Source organism: Chinchilla lanigera, unplaced genomic scaffold (assembly GCF_000276665.1).
Source record: "Chinchilla lanigera isolate Chin_1 unplaced genomic scaffold, ChiLan1.0 scaffold00099, whole genome shotgun sequence".
Taxonomy (NCBI): domain Eukaryota; kingdom Metazoa; phylum Chordata; class Mammalia; order Rodentia; family Chinchillidae; genus Chinchilla; species Chinchilla lanigera.
In genome coordinates, this window is record NW_004955500.1 from 4,947,031 (window position 1) to 4,964,259 (window position 17,229).

General features: G+C 40.8%; 1 long non-coding RNA gene and 1 pseudogene across 8 annotated transcripts in view; one reads left to right on the plus strand and one right to left on the minus strand.

The window, feature by feature from the left end:
• The window catches only part of LOC102010070, a 164,803-nt gene that overhangs the window by 116,922 nt on the left and 30,652 nt on the right, over window positions 1–17,229 (minus strand). The window lies entirely within an intron of this gene.
• Window positions 2,030–4,878, plus strand: LOC102010284 (annotated as a pseudogene).

The window sequence follows — 17,229 nt, forward strand, 5'->3', positions numbered from 1 at the left end:
ATGTCTATACTTGTGACGTTGCTCCTTGCAATAATGTCTACAGTCTACTCTTCCTTCCCAATTAATCTACCTCCACTCATCATGTACTCTCTTCCTTCATACCTTTGTATATCTAATGGTTCTTTCTTTTTTTTGTCTTTTTGAGACAGGGTCTCACTCTGCAGTTCAGACTGGCCTTGAGCTCACTTTGTAGCCCAGGCTGGTCTCAAACTCACAACGACCCTCCTGCCTCAGCCTCCCCAGTGCTGGAATTACAGGCATGCGCCACCATGCCCAGCCCTAACAGTTTCTTTAACACATCTTTCTTAGCCATAGATTGTACACTAGACCCTGGACTAGCCCTTGACTAGACTAATCAGTCAAGGAGTGCTGACTTATTTTTTCAAATTAGTTGACTACTGGTCTATAACCAAAGGATTACAAAAGAAGTTCACAGCATTTTCTGGTTCCACAGGATTTTCTTATAACCTCCAATAAACACAACTTTTGTGTGAGCCCCTCTGCTTCCCTCTGACTCTAAAGAAAACTTTCTTGTATTCAATTAATGTGTGCCTCATATGTATAAGTTTTATGCTAGATGCTAGGAATACAGAGGTGAGTAAAATATGCTTCTTATTCATAAAGAGCTCGAAGTTTACTGGGGAAGACAGACAAATAAATACAACAGTAAAAAGTACAGGATGGAGATGTACAGGAAATGATGGAGATGTACAGGAAGACAAAAGCAAATGTGTTTAACTCTACTTGGGAAGAGCAAGGAAGGCTTCACGGGTGAGGTAATGCTTGCAATGACAGCAGCTAGAAAATGTGAGGACTGTTCCAAACAACGAGAATAGTACTGCAGAGGCACAAGGCATTAAATAGCACAGCTTGTCAAGAAGCCATGTTGGAGAGCTGGGCTGGGGCCAGATCTTTTCTTTGCCTTGTTTTGTGTTTGGGGGAACGAGTATCACGGGAGACTTTTGAGGAGTGAAGTAGTGTGGGAAGATTGGTGTTTTGAGAAGTACCTCTGGGGGCCACAGGGGGAAGTCAGGGCGGAGTGAGTGACAGGGCTTAAGTTAAGCAAAACGTCAACAGTCAGAAGGCTGCCATTAAAATCCAGGGGAGTAGTGATAACCAACTGGGCAAGTAATGGAGGAGAGGCCTGGTGGTGGGATAGAGAGAAGGAAATGGTACAGAGAGATAGCACAGAGGTACAATCAGTAGGACTTCTCTTCTGCAGGGTTTGAGAGGACAGGGAAGAGAAACACTGAATAATCATATATGTATAGCTATACTTGTATCATGGAAACAGCCAAGTGTTATGGTTTGTATCTAGATGTCCCCCTAAAGCCTCATGCAGTCATGGAGGGGAGCGTTTTGGAGGTGGTTGAATCTAGAGTTTGTGATTGATTCATGGTCCAATGCTGGCTTAAGGATGTGAGTGCTACACCTGCCCCATGGTAAGCAGCCTGCATACAATATAAGGGACGGAAAGAACCTTGTCTCTCTCTTGTTGCTTTTGGTGTCTCTCACTACCATGAACTGTTGCCCCTCTGCCGTGAGCCACCTTGCCTTGAAGCCAGCCGATTATGGACTGAAGTTTCTACAAACTGTGAGCTAAACAAACCTTTCCTCCTTTAACATCGGGTGTCAGTATTTGGTCTCAGCACCAAGAAAAGTAACTAAGACACCGAGGTACCACCGTATGCAGAGTCCACCAAAACTGTATGTACACTTTAGAAGAAAAGCTTACATAAATATTTTGATACTAAATTTATTGAGATGTTGTGAGATTGATACAAGTTACCTTTGGCCTCTACAATTACAAGAGATGCTCAGAGTGTGGCCATGAGCTTCCAGATATTCATTATTAGTGCGCCAAACTGCTGCTTGGGTAACCTTGGTCATTGAGGTTGATACACATGCATTTTCAATTTCTTCTCTCACGCCAGCGGTATAGTGGGTTTTCTGTGCAATACAGCATCCTCTAGGGTCCCCCATACTAGGGTAACACTATCTGTTGAAAAAACATCGACTATCTTTCTTTTCCTGAGGTGTGTATACATTTTTTTGCTGGGTTCTGTATATGGTAATGTCTCGGTTAACGAACTTAATTCTTTCTACAATTCTGGTCGCAAACTGAATTGGATGAGAAACTAATCAAATTTCCTCATCAGGTAACATTGAACCTAACACTGACTTTGATGTGGGTCTTGTTTGGTATTCAGTGCCAAAGGAGAAGGTGGTAAGGTAAGTCTGAGTTGCCTGTTGGGCACTGAAGCAGTGTTTCAGGCTATTGGGTATAGCACACATCCCACGTTCAGGATTTTGTATGAGTCAGAACTAGGGATTTGGGAGACATGGTTTAGACAGTGGTTAAGACCATGAGCACAGGCAAAGTTGCCCCAAAGACATAAATACAATGGGACGCCAACCTTTTTGGGGTCAAATGAAGATTACCAGAACAGAGTTATGTGTGAGTTTTCTATGAGTGTTATAAAAAAATTACCAAAACCTTTGTGGTTTAAAGCAACACAGATCTATTGTAGTACTGTAGGAACCGAAGCCCAGGGGGAGGAAGAAAAGGAGGAGGAAGAGGAGGAGGAGGAGGAGGCAGAGCAGTTCATTCCGGTGGAGCTGTCAGGAACTATTGATTCAGACATTCTCTGAAAATGTGAGAACAATTGCAAGATTTTGGGGATCAACACTGAGAGACTCATGCTGCAGACGCACAGCTACGTCTTCCCTGGGAAGTATGAAGATACTCGTGGGACCTGTGTTATATTTGAAGAAAATGCTGAACAGGTGGATACAGAAGGCAACAATAAGACAGCGCTGAGATATAAATGCCACACCACGAAGAAACTCAGATGACCAGAACGCTCCTGATGAGAAGGAGGCGGGAGAAGAAAGCACAGGAGGGAAACGGCTACAGATGGAAGATAATGATTTCTCCTACAGACCCAACATGATCCGCAGCTTTCTACATGAAAATGAAGGTGAAATTGAAGCTCCAGCCTCAGAAAAACGTCTGAAGCTGGAAGAGGAAGAGACTACAGTGAAAGGCGGTTCAAGCTTCATCTGTGAGCAGGAGAACACACTGGAAACAGAGCCTTCTGGTGCTTCCTCTGAGATGGAAGGTCGCACTCCGCAGTCCACGCTGGGCTTGAACTTGCTGTGTTGTCCAGGCTGGCCTTGGCTTCATCGTGCTCCTGCCTCAGCTTCCTGAGGACAAGTACGTTTTCGGGAATGGTGGCCCACACCTGCGATCCCAGCTGCTTGGAGGGCTGAAGCGGGACTTCAAGATTACTTGGGCAATTTAGGGAGATGCCGTCTCCAAAGGGGGGTGGGGCGGGGATGCAGCTCAGGGGTTGAGCACTACTGAATTTGCTCCCAGTGTCACAACACAATAAAGCTCACATGACCTTGGAAAAAAGAAAAAAGAAGTCCGGAGTGTACCCTACTTGTCTAAAGCACAGGTGTTAGCGCAGCGACATTCCTTTCCAGAGCCTCTAGGGGAGCTGGTTTCCTCCGCTTGCGCGACACCTAGAAACCGCCTGCAGTCCTCAGCTGTGGCCTGGCCCGCTCCCTCAGCTGGCACAGCCTCCGACAGCTGGCTCACAGCAATCGCTCCGACCTTGTGTTCTGTCTTCACGTTGCCTCCGCAGACCTTCCCTTCTGCCCCGTTTTCCACACTTACGAACACTGTGGCTTACCTGGGCTCACATGGGCTCACCTGGATACTCTCCTTACCAGCGATTATAACCTGTTTCCCTTTACTGTGTAGCCTAACACCTTCACAGGATCTGGGCATTGGGACATAGTCATCTTTGGCAGAAGCTGAGGATAGCGTTATTCTACCGTGACAGCGTCATCTCTGAAGGTAATCCACCAAACAAATGCAAGCATTAATGGGCTATAGAAGTAGATGATGTGTGAAGAATGGTGATCCCGAGCAAGTCAATTCTGTGTGTGTGTGTGTGTGTGTGTGTGTGTGTGTGTGTCTGTTTGTGTTTTGTTGTCTGCAAAACGGAAAGACTAATAATCATACCTATCTGGCTGGCTTGTTATAGAATTAAATAACTCATATTTACAATGCACATAAAACTGTACCTGCTTTACAACTATTTAAGAACAGAGAGATTAAGGCAAAGACTTCAAACTGGTCATTAGATTTATTAATTAGGCAATTAGTGGTTTCTTTTTTCTTTTCTTTCTTTGTTTTTTAAGAGTAGGAAAATGTTTTGGGGACTAGGAATGGGGAGTAGGAATAGCGCCTGAGAGACAGGAGGGGTCCCAAACGGGTTGCCAATGAGTCCACCTCTCAAAGGAAATTTTATAGAGCAAAATCATGAAGTGGGTACAATGTGGGTCAAAATTATGGTCAACCAATAAGATTGCAAGTATAGTCTCTTAGGTAATACTGATCTGGTGGTAGCAAGGATGCATGAGTTGACATCATTAACCTTGGTTGATAATCTATAGTCTCGACCTTGTATTTGATCTTAGCAGTCTTAATCTTAGTCCTAGTCTTAGGAGGTGGGAGAGAATGCTCTACCCTTAATGAGATAATGGGAAATCTTTCAAGGGTGATACCAATAATCCCAAACTTCAGGTCATCCCCTAGGGAAGTAGGTAAAACTAGCCATTGTGACTTTAATCTTCAGATGCACCTTCAGCCACAATCCTGGTGGATTCTTATCTTTTGCACTGACTTCCTCGAGGGCCGGTCTGACTGCCTACTATATTTCTACCTAATTTAACTGTCTATAGTATTCCCTAACTGTGGTTAGGGGAGAAGAAAGGTAGTTTCCATCTGGCTGCTTCGAGCTGAGAAGGGTCAGTGTAGAGGAAACTGCAGTGGAGATAGGGTCTTGTTACATAGCTCAGGCTGGCCTTAAACTCATTATGTAGCCCAGACTTGTCTCAAACTCGAGGCAGTCCTCCTGCCTCAGCCTCCCTAGTACTGGAATTACAGGCATGCACCACCATTCCCAGCTTGTTTTTTAACCACTGCAGTTTTAGGAATATGGTGGTACAGAAGTCTAATTACTGAAGATAAAGAAAACTGGAAAACAGGAGATAATACTATCACTTTAAAGTAACTGTTTAAGAAGGGGAGGGAAAAAAGACAGCTAGAACCATCTTCGTGGAGGGAGAGGGGAAGTTATGGGAGCTGTGAACACATTTGCATGCTCTTGAGGGCGGGACTAATGGACTGAAAGAGGGATAACTGACGCAGTGAAATCTCAGCGAAGAAGTAATCAGTGTGATCAGCAGCTCAGATGTCAGAGTTTACTCTGAACAGGAAGAAGCAAATCCACGAGCGCAGAGGGCAGGCTGGGAGGGTTGATCCTAGGCAGTAGGTGTAATTTCTCCCCCTGATTCCTGTTCATCAGGAGGAATTACTCACAGGCCTCTGCCCGTGGCTGTCCTCAGTGTGAGAGTTCTTGTCCATTGTTCAACATTAAGCTGGCACACGCTGTCACGGGATTTACCGCCTTGACAGTAACGCCACTGGGCATTCAAGTATAATTTCTTTCAGGGTGGTTAACATCACAAACAATACCTGTCCCTTTCAAGAGATTTTGGCTACGAAGGTACATATGTTACTTTGCTCTTACGTCTTTTTTTCTATTTTTCTGATAGAAAAATCTAACTAGGTAAAAGTTTGTGTTAACAGAACAGTCCTTCTTTATCTGCTTTAAACTTTTTATTATGGACATTTTCAAACATACACAAAAGTAAAAAGAATAACATAGTAAACTTCCAACACCCATCACTTCAGTAATTACAAACCTATGGCTGACTGTTTTACTTGTATTCCCCAGACACTCCCAAATCTACTCTATTATCTTAAGACAAATAGGCATCTTTTAAAAAATAAACAGGACTTCTAAACTGAGTGGGGTAGCACAGGCCTATAACCCCAGCACTTTTGGAGGCTGAGGCAGGAGGATCACAAGTTTTAGTCCAGCCTAGGCAACCTACTGACTTAGTGAGACCCTCTCTCAAAATTAAAAATACTACTAGTATGAAAATGATAATAATAACAACAACAACGAGATATAGCTCAGAGTGAAAGCCCTAGGTTCAAGTCCCAGGATCCCAAAGACAAAACGAACAAGCAACAACCATAGGCCTTCTAGAGACCGAGGTCATATCTCAGTGCTGCAGCACTCACTTAGTCTAGTGAAGCGCTAGGTTAAATCTCCAGCACTGCCCCAAGTAAGAGCAACAATACTTCTACATTTACTCGTCGTTTCCTTCGTACATCTGTTTCTCAGTGGTGTCGCTTTACGCAAATATGAAATAGTATAGCGTAATCATTAATAAAACCTCAGACGCTAATTTTTTAAAAAATGAACTGCACGACTTGATGGCTGGTAGACAAGTAAATGGTAAATGTTTTTCGTATTTTTATCATCTGAATTGCTTGACAGAAATTCCTCCTTTATACATGGCATGAAAACTCCACTGCCATGGTTTGGAATAGAAAAATTTGATGATTACCTTGCTGATGAACATTTGCCATTATTTTAATGTAAAATTATCTGTTTTCTGTGGTTCTGTGATTGAACCAAGTGCCTTGTGCATTCTAGGTAGCACCCACTACTGAACTAAGTGCCCAAATATTTTTAAATTTTATTTTATTTTATTATTTTATTCTGAAACAGGGTCTTGCTAAATTGCCACACTGGCCTCACACTTGCAGTCCTCCTGCCTCAGCCTCCCAAGTAGTTGGGATTACAATTGTGTATCACTGCACCAACCTACAGTTGTTTTGCATAGTCCACGCAATGCTATCGTGCTGATTCTGGTGCTTGGAAACATCCTTACATCAATAACTTTAGAGTAGAAGTTAAATGTGACAAATCTCTCTGAGGAAGGCCAAATTCCATAGCAGCCAGCACTGTTTGTTTATTTTTTTGTTTGTTTGTTTTGTTTTTTGTTGTTGTTGTTGTTTGTTTTTTTTTTTTGGTTTCTTTCCAGTACCGGGAATTGAGCTCACGACCTTGCACTTGCCAGGCAGGCGCTGTGCCACTGAGCTAAAGCCCCAGCCCCAGCGCTGTTTGTTTAGAAGGCACATTGAAAATATTAGAAACGATGTTGAGATACTTAAATGAAGCAGATACGTCTTTAACCTTTAAAAATACTGAAGTGTCTGAGCAAGATAATGGAAAGAAAAGAATTACGGATGACTCCGTTGCAAGCTCGATATCACTAGAATATATTCACCAGCTCTGAAAAACTATTCCGTCCTCCATCGCCATTTATTTTATATTTATTTCTATTAGAATATTATCCTAGGTCTTCAAGCAGATATCGCCTGGATAGACCTCAGTGTCCTGCTCTCAAAATTAATGCAGATATCTGAACATACACTACTGTTTACAGCACCTTCAGGATAATGAAAAGAAAAAGAAGAGAAAGAAAAGAGGGAGAGGAAAAAAGGTAAAAAGGAAATATTTTTAAATTTTTAAGTTTTAAAGTAGCTTTGTGTTAGTTATGATCCTCGCTGTTGTGACAAAAATACTTCACACCCAAAATGAAAGGAAGAAAGGTTTATTTAGCTCACATTTTGTGGAGGTTTCAGTCCATACTCAGCTGGCGCCAAGGCAGGGCGTTGTGTTAGAGAGGCATCGCAGAGGAAAAATAGCCCCTGGTGTGGCAGGCAGAAGGCAGCAAACAAAGCAGCAGCAGCCAGTCGTCCTATCCCTTTCATCCCCCTGAGGCTACCAGTCTTTTGGGTGATACCACCCAGAACTATGCTATTTCCAATCAGTGGAATAATTTAGTACCACATACCCTTAATTCCAGTATCACATCCCCTAAATCCAGCCAGCTCCAAAAAAACCCCACCTATGAGCTCATAAGGCTTTGGAGGGACATCTAGACAGAAACCATAACAAACTTGCACCAAACACTTCATTTGCTCACCTTCCTGCAGCTAAGTGTATCCCTGTGACTGAGTTGTGGCCAATGTAACACAAGCAGAAGTGCAGTGTGGCAGTTTACAGGCACCTTTCTATAAAAGATAACTGGCGTCTTTCAAACAAATGATGAAAGTTGGACCCTTATCCTATAACATATATAAAAATTAATGCAAAATGAATCAAAGACCTAATCATAATCTAACAAAACTATAGAGCTCTTAGAAGAAGAAAAAATAGGGGCAAAACTTCATGATACTGGATTTGCAACTGATTAGCTGGATATGACATAAAAGTATAAGTAATAAAAGAAAAAAATAAGTAAATTTTGTTACATCAAAATCAAAAACTTAATGCCGGATATGTTTGTGCACGCCTGTAATCCCAGCACTCGGGAGGCTGAGGCAAGAGGACAGTTGCAAGTACAAGACCAGCCTGGACTGCAAAGTGAGCTCAAGGCCAGCCTGAACTGCATAGCGAGACCCTGTCTCAAAAAGACCAAAAAAAAAAAAACCAAAAAACAAAAATCTTTTGTATATCAAAGGATATTATCAAAAAAGTAAAAAGGGAACTTATGGAATGGGAGAAAATATTACAAAGCATATATCTGATACGGGATTAATATCTAGAACATATAATGAAGGCCTAAAACTCAACAGAAAAATCCAGTTAAAACATGAACAAACGGTTGATTGTATTCTTTTTTTTTTTCTTCCAGTACCAGGAATCGAACTCATGACCTTGTGCTTGCCAGGCAGGTGCTGTGCCGCTAAGCTAAATCCCCAGCCCCAATGAACAAAGAGTTGAGGAGACATGTCTCCAGAGAAGATACACAAATAGTGAAAAGCACATGAAAAAGGGCTCAGCATCAGTAATCACTAGGGAGATGTAAGTCCACACTTCACTCTTACTAGTATGGCTGTTTTTCAAAGAAAACATAGAAAGCAAGTGTTGGTGAGGACGTGGAAAAATCAGAACCCTCCTGCATTGCACGTTGAAATATAAAATTGTATATATAGCGTACTATGAGGGAAGAAAATATGGTTATTTTTTTTTTTTTTTTTTTTTTGTCTTTTTGATACAGGGTCTCCCTATGCAGTTCAGGATGGCCTTGAGCTCACTTTGTAGCCTGGGCTGGCCTTGAACTGGCAATGATCCTCCTGCCTCAGCCTCCCGAGTGCTGGAATTACAGGCGTGCGCCACCATGCCCAGCTTGGCTATTCTTTAAACAAGTTAAAAATAGATTTACCATAGGGTTTACTAATTTCATTTCTATATACCTCGCCGAATTGAAAGCAGAGACTTGAGCAGATAATTATACCTCCATGTTCATAGCAGCATTACTCACAATAACCAAAACATATGCATCAAACAGAAAAGCACGCATCAACAAAGGAGCGGAAACACGGAATGTGTCATATGGAACATTATTGTCTGACGCATGCTGCAACATGGATGAGCACCGACATTGTGCCAGTGAAATAAAGCAATCATAGGACAGACAACTGTATGAGTCTACCTGTACAGAGCAGCAAGGATAGTGAAATTCAGACAGTGGAAAGTTAGTACTGGGTGGGTATGCAGTCTGCCTGAGGGATGACAAAGGCTGCGGAGATGGACGCTGATGACGGCTGTGGAGCACTGTGAGTGTTTGATGCCACAGAACTAACTGTGCACGTACAGACATTGAAAGTGGTAAATTCTGTTATGTATGTTTTCAGACAAAGGTAGCTGCCCCCAACCTTTTCCCCGCTCTACCTGTTCAACTCTCTTTCCAGATACCTATTGTACAGATGTCTGGAGCCTAAGCCCTCTCCTTGGACCTCACAGGTTGTAGCCTGAACTCTAAGGGGCGCCATTTACATAGAGTGTACGGATTTTTATTTTACTTATTTATTTGTGATACCGGGAGTTGAACCTATGTTAGGCAAGCGTCCTACCACTGAGCTACTTCCCAGCCATTTGTTTGTTTGTTTGTTTGTTTGTTTACTGTCTCACTAATTCACCCAGGCTGGACGCAAACTTTTTTTCAATGCAAAGAAAATTGTATAATGCAAATATCTGGACTCGAACTCTTGATCTTCCTGCTTCAGTCTGCTGAGTAGCTAGGATTACAGGTGTGTGCCACTATGCCTGGCTAGATTTTTTACATAAAAGACCAATACCACAGTTTAATCACTATTCTTTCTGATTCTGCTATTTACAAACAAAACTAGTTCTAGCTAATGCAATAGGTTGTAACTATATATCTTATAACTCAAGAACTCGTAAGCAATAACATTCAGAGGCATATAGACCATGATAGCAAAACTGAACAAATAGTAGATGTATGCTAAATTCTAAACATCAAAGAATCTGGCAGGAGACAAGTACCTCATGTTTCAGTTCATTTTGATATTATAATTAATATCATATAATTGAAATTATTCATTAACAGAGGCCTGGAGTGCTATGCAAATGTATTATGTAAGCCAGTAGAAGAACTGCTTGTACTGTGTGGCTCCATTTGTGTAAAAATAAAGATAAAAATGTGGGGCTGCGGATTTAGCTCAGTGGCAAAAGCGCCTGCCTGGCAAGCGCAAGGTCGTGAGTTCGGTTCCCGGTACCGGAGAAAAACCAAAAAAAAAAAAAAAGAAAGAAAGATAAAAATGTGCTTACATATATAGGAAAGACATAACAACAGGCAACATTTATAAAACACTTTGCAAGTACTTGCTCATCTTTATCCTAAAATAACTGAGTTATGTCCGTAAATCCTCAAAACACACCTGTGCTAATCATCCTCGTTTTACAGCTTAGCAAATTAAGGCACATTCAGGTTAAAGCACCCCACCCAAGATCACAAATATTATACTGAGAGTAAAGCATCTACTTTTTTCTCTTAGGAACATGTATTGTATTTAAAATAAATATTTAAAATGCTGAAGAAAAATTAGGTAAGGAAACCATGGTTACACCTTAGGGAATTAAACAGAGCTTAATTGAGAAAACATATTTAAAATTTTATAGAGAAAAAAGAGATCAATAGAAGCCTTAAAAATAGAGTAAATGTCAAAACTTAGAATGATAGCTCTTTAAACATTTCACTCCTGTACAAAGTATCATATAGTGCGATATTTGTCAAAACATATTTCGGGAGGCTGAGGCAGGAGGATTGTTGTGAGTTCCAGGCCAGCCTGGGCAACAAAGTGAGCTCAAGGCCAGCCTGACCTGCATAGCGAGACCCTGTCTCAAAAAGACAGAAAAAAAAAAAAAAAATTTGGACACCAAAGACTGCCTGGCTGCCATAACAAAGTACAATATTTAATAACTTACCTAGAAGGTACAACAGAACAAAATGGAAAAATGAGATTAATGATATGAAATGAAAATACAGATAAAATAAATATGGCTACACAAGGCGCCGCGTACTACTGTCAGCGTTGTGCCTCTACAAGTCTAGGTGGCACGGCAGACCCTCAAGTGTCCCTTTACTGTGCTCTGGCTGGTTTCCACTCTCAGCGTCCGAGTCTCTGTCCTCGAAACCTCCTCATCTCGTCCCCTTTCCAGAAGCACAGAAAGCCCCAGCGCATGCTCAGAACAGGCCGCTGTGCCAAGGAATCAGCCCTCCCACTCCAGCACTACCTGCCCCGGCACAGCGGCTCCTTGCAGGGTTAGCGCTGGGCAGGGCGGCCTTCTTGTCCGGGCGATCTGAGGCGTGTCAGGTGAAGCTCCTGCTGCTTAACGGAGTAGCGGGCTTCATGCACCCTTTATCAGCTGTTATCACGTCCTCACTTTCGTACTCTCTTGTTTTCCCCACTTCCCAAATAAACCCCGGGTCTAGTTTTAGCTCTGCCTTCAGTGCAGTATTTATTGAGAAGCTATTTATAATTGTGTATCTGGCACTATAATTTGAGTGTTTATTGCATCCAAATTCTTAAGTTTACACAAGGAATTGGGCAGGGCAGAAAAACACCTAAATGGTTAAACCCATCTGACTATTCACTGTGCTAAAACAGAAGATAAGCAATGTCTCTTTACAGTGGCCTGACCTATATCTATGCCACTAGGCAAAATACAAATAAATCTGAGATTTGTCTATCTTAGAGAATCACAGTGAGGATTTTGATATTTTAAATTTAACATTTTGAAAGTATTATCCCAAATATAGCAAAGTCAGTCAATAAATAAATTTTAAAAACATACCCATTAATGGCATTTATGAGAGCCCTGCTGATTTATGTATGTATGTATTTATTTATTTTTGTCTTTTTGAGACAGGGTCTCGCTATGCAGTTCAGGCTGGCCTTGAGCTCACTTTGTAGCCCAGGTTGGTCTTGAACTCATGACGATCCTCCTGCCTCAGCCTCCTGAGTGCTGGGATTACAGGCATATTCCACCACACCTGGCCTTGTATTTAATAAATAATAAGCACCCACTCAAGGTGCAGCACCGTGCTGGGGTGCTATGAAGAACATAAAGAACAATACCATGTTATCTGTCTTAAAATTACTTAGAGGCTGGGTGTGGTGGCCCACGCCTGTAATCCCAGCATGTGCTTGGGAGGCTGAGACAGGAGGGTCATTGTGAGTTCGAGGTCAGCCTGGGCTACACAGTGAGCTCAAGGCCATTCTGAACTGCATAGCGAGACCCTGTCTCAAAAAGACAAAATAATTTTTAAAAAAATTTGACATGCAAATGGATTCAACCATTGTATTTATGTGTATTTTGAGGTCCCATAGGTTCAAAAAAGAAGAATCATATTTCCATCATACATCTTTTTTGGTGGGTGCCATGAATTGAACCCAGGGCCTTGTACCTGCTAAGCCCGTGCTCTACCACTGAGTTACAACCAGAGCCTCCCAACTATCTACTTTTGTATGTCAATGTGCAACTTCTTTTCAAATCCCATGGGTTTAATACGAAGATCCCATTCATATTTGGCTTCATCAAAGAATATACCTGAGAGTAAAGGGAACATTAGTTTACAATACTGGGCCACAGAATGGCAATTTTTAGTAACTTTCCTCCCAGAGATGCAATCAGAGCATTAGGAAAATGTAGTATATTAAAATATATTCCAATTTTTTGTGGGTTGAAAATATTTTAAGCTCTCTTTAATAGACAGTAATTTATTTATTAAAAGTGTATACCAGAACTTGACTCCTTTTAAATATTTTTGTTTTTGTTTTGATGTATTTTAAACAAAATGGTACTTTTAATCTAGCCAGAGAAGCAAAGCATATAACACAAACTCTTAAAAATTAAGTGCCAAGGGGCTGGGGATTTAGCTCAGCGGCAAAGCGCCTGCCTGGCAAGCGCAAGGTCGTGAGTTCGGTTCCCGGTACCGGAGAAAAAACAAAAAAAAAAAAAAAAAATTAAGTGCCAAAGTAAGAGGGAATTTTTAAAAATTAATATTTATGGAGCATTTAGTTTTATATTCAAATATCTATGTAGAAAATTTTGCCGGGTGTGGTGGCATATACCTGTAATCCCAGCACTCGGGAGGCTGAGGCAGGAGGATCATTGTGAGTTCCAGACCAGCCTGGACTACAAAGTGAGCTCAAGGCCAGCCTGAACTGCATAGCGAAACCCTGTCTCAAAAAGGCAAAAAAAAAAAAAAAATCCCAGAAAACAACAGGAATACTTTATTGTGGATTTTAAATGTACATATCCCTAAACAATATATGTATTAGTATAATGTATATATAAAAATATATATACAATAGTAGCTTGAAGATTGTTATGGTTTGTGTCTGGATGTCCCCTCAAAGCCTCATGCAGTCATGTGGCGGGCTTCTAGAGTTTATGATTGATCCATGATCCAATGCTAGGATTATGGGTGTGAGTGCTACACCCACCCTGGGGTGGGTAGTTTGCAGACAATATAAGGGAGGGAAAGAGCCTGCTCTCTGAGGCTCCTCCATTTTGCTCTGGTTGCTTTTGCTCCCTTCTGCAGCCATGAATTGTTGCCCTCTGCCATGTGCCACTCTGCCTTGGAGCCAGCCGAGTATGGACAGAAACCTCCACAAACTGTGAGCTAAATAAACCTTTCCTTCCTTCATTTTGGGTATTAGGTATTTTGTCTCAGCAACAACAGAAAAGTAACTAAGACAAAGGTCTAAAGGGACTGGATGGATGTATATTGTTATGAGGTTACCTTACTTATTATTCATAAGGAGTAATTAGAAATTTTCTTGCTGATATGATGCTGACTGTAGAAAAACTGATTTTGGAAAACAATCCTTCTTGCAAGTCACAAAAAATGTCATTAAAGTCATGAAGGCCATTAATTACAACACTGAAATAGATCCAAAGTTTATCCTATTTAAATGAAAAATAAAGATTACAATGACACTGTGTAACGCTTCAATTTCAAGTACCGACCCATCTTCAGTAACAGTAGTGAAGAATGAATCTTATACACAAGACTTGAAAAACTGCATGAAACACACAAGCCTGCGAGTACACACACAGCCTAACAAAAGCAAATCGTATTTTTTTTTTCCGGCGGTGCTGGGGATCAAACCCAGGGCCTTGTGGGTGCAAGACAAGAGGCCCATCACCGAGCCACATCCCCAGCCCAGGTTGTGTTACGTCTTACCCCCAAAGTTCTTCCTAGCCAATTGGAAATGTCGACAATGCTGTCGTCACCACAGAAGCAGAAGAAACTCCTTGCCACTGCCATGCACCTTAAGTGGAAAATACTGTCGGCGGCGGGTGCAGACTGCTAGGATGCAAATGCTAACTTCACTACTACTAAGATGTGATATTAGGTAGAATACGTGAGCATCTCTAAGTCCTATTTCCCATGAGTATAATGGGGATAATTACAGCACCTCCTCTGTTAGGTTTTTATGTGGATTACATGAGAGATTGATGCAAAGGTCTCAACACTGTACCTGATATAGAGCAAATGTGCAAAATATTAAGGATAGTTGTTACTGTTTGTTGTACAGATGGTCAGCTTTGGTGGAAGACGCAGTGTCTCTTTGATACAAAAAAAGAATTCTGGGGCTGGGGATTTAGCTCAGTGGCACAGTGCCTGCCTGGCAAGCACAAGGTCGTGAGTTCGATTCCTGGTACCAGAAGAAAACAGAACAAAAAAAGAATCCTTTTTTTTTTTTAAATACCGATATCCTCATAGAGTCAATGGTGACAAAACTCTCAATCATAATTTTCAGCTTTTCTTGAAGAAATCCTGCTGATTTCTTCAACTAAGTTAAGCTCTCCTTACAATTAGGAAGGTACAGCAAATCAAGAGTAAAACCAGAGTTGTGTGTTCCTCACCTTGTTTTTACAACTCCACTATAGGAAAAGGCAAAGAATGTCATACATTTTAAGTAACTAGTCGGTCCTTGAATTGTTATATTTGGCCATTCAAACAATATTTATTGACCACTTTATGCCAAGCCACATTCTAGGTGCCACATAAACTCTGGACAAAAATCACAAGGAACCGACCTTTCCTGGGATGGCAACAAACAAGGTGTGATTGATAAACACAGTGAATGTTTCAATTAAAAGAAATCATTTACAGTAAAAGACACATCGGTATCGATTCCCTCCACCTCAGTTCCAACACACCTATCCCACTGTTCTTGCCACTTTCTGAAGCAGCTGTGGAAGTCGTTTTTCATGAATGTCTCCAGTTGAGCGGTCCTGGCTGTTTTGATATTCTGAATCCATTCAAAATGTGGACACTTCGCGGTCACTTTGACTTTGGGGAAGAATGGGAAGTTTCACAGTGCCAGATCCGATCACTAAGTGGGTGAGGACACATTGTAACATGCCTGCCATTGGATGGCATTCCGTAGCAGTATTTGCCGTATTGTTTGACATACCTTCTTTTTTTTCTTTTTTTTTTTTTTTTTTCTTTTTGAGACAGGGTCTCCCTATGCAGTTCAGGCTGGTCTTGAACTCACTCTGTAGCCGAAACTGGCCTCAAACTTGCAATGATCCTCCTGCCTCAGCCTCCCAAGGGCTGGGATTACAGGCATGCATCACCACTCCTGGCTGTCATACCTTCTAAACACATGAAAGAGAGCCAGGGTTTTCACTCAGTGATGGAGCACCTGCCTGGCAAGCATGAGGTCCTGAGTTTCATTCCTGATATCTAAATAAATAAATACTTCCAGAACTGCTACATACTGATGGGATAAGTGTGTTAAAAGATGGAGTGTTTTAAGGGGAATTGATGGCAATGTGTCTTTTACTAGAATAAATTTTTTAAACATTCACTGTATGTTTTGATTCCCTTGTGTATAGTATTAAATTATAATATTGTACTTATAACTTATAGTAAGTATACACAAGAGAAATAGATTTTGTGTTTAGGATCCTATCTGTAACTACTGTAACTTAAATTCCCCAAAAAGGCAAAATTAATATACCATATTGATCAGTATAATACATGTACCAATATAATAATGTATCAACACATTGGTCCTAAAATAGCATTTAAAAATAATCTAGCACCAAACAAAATATTTGCTGTATGCAGTCAGTTAAATTTGGAGAAAAGGCATCCTTCAGATGCATAACTGCTGAGACAAGACATGAATCTAAAAAGGATACCCAATACTAGAAGAGTAGATATCAAATGAGAACAGATAACAGGTTACTGGGAGTTCAAAGGAAGGGTTGTATGACCTGAATGGTACTCTACACTCTATATTAATAATCCATGAACTCTGAGATAGAGGAATAGGGACAGAATTCATTTGAATCAAATGAAAGCTATGAATCCTCTTGCCAGAAAATGTACATAAAGCAATATGAAAATATTCACATACAATTTTATTGAATTAAAATCCATTTCATTCAAAACGGATTTTCCTATATAAAAACATTTTTAAAATATTTACTAAGATTTATGTCCTGCTTGTTTTTCATGCAAATGTTAACGCTTCATTCTGAAAAAGGAGAAAAAAAATAACTAAACTGTTTAGAGAAAATAAAAAGTTAGCTTTAGCTCTGCTCAAAAGAAAACTTCACTGAGAAGGCTGTTTGTTTTGATTGTAAAGTTGACACTGACAAGTGGTCTTGCCATAGCAACATACATGGAAGCTGTAATATCTGTGATTGTAAAGTTTCTTATTTTTTGTGAATTTTTGCCTACAGAGAAATGGATAAAGCTTTATCAACTTGAGTAACTGACAAAGCTTTATCACTTCAGTTGCAGGATTTCCTCTATCACTGGACAATTTACCTGGTTATCCTTCTCAACTCTCATCTTCTGCAACTTTAAGCAACATCAAAAATGTAACTTATCAAGGAAGCCAGGAATGGGCTATTCCCTATCATAGTGTTCTTTTTTTTTTTTTTTTTTTTC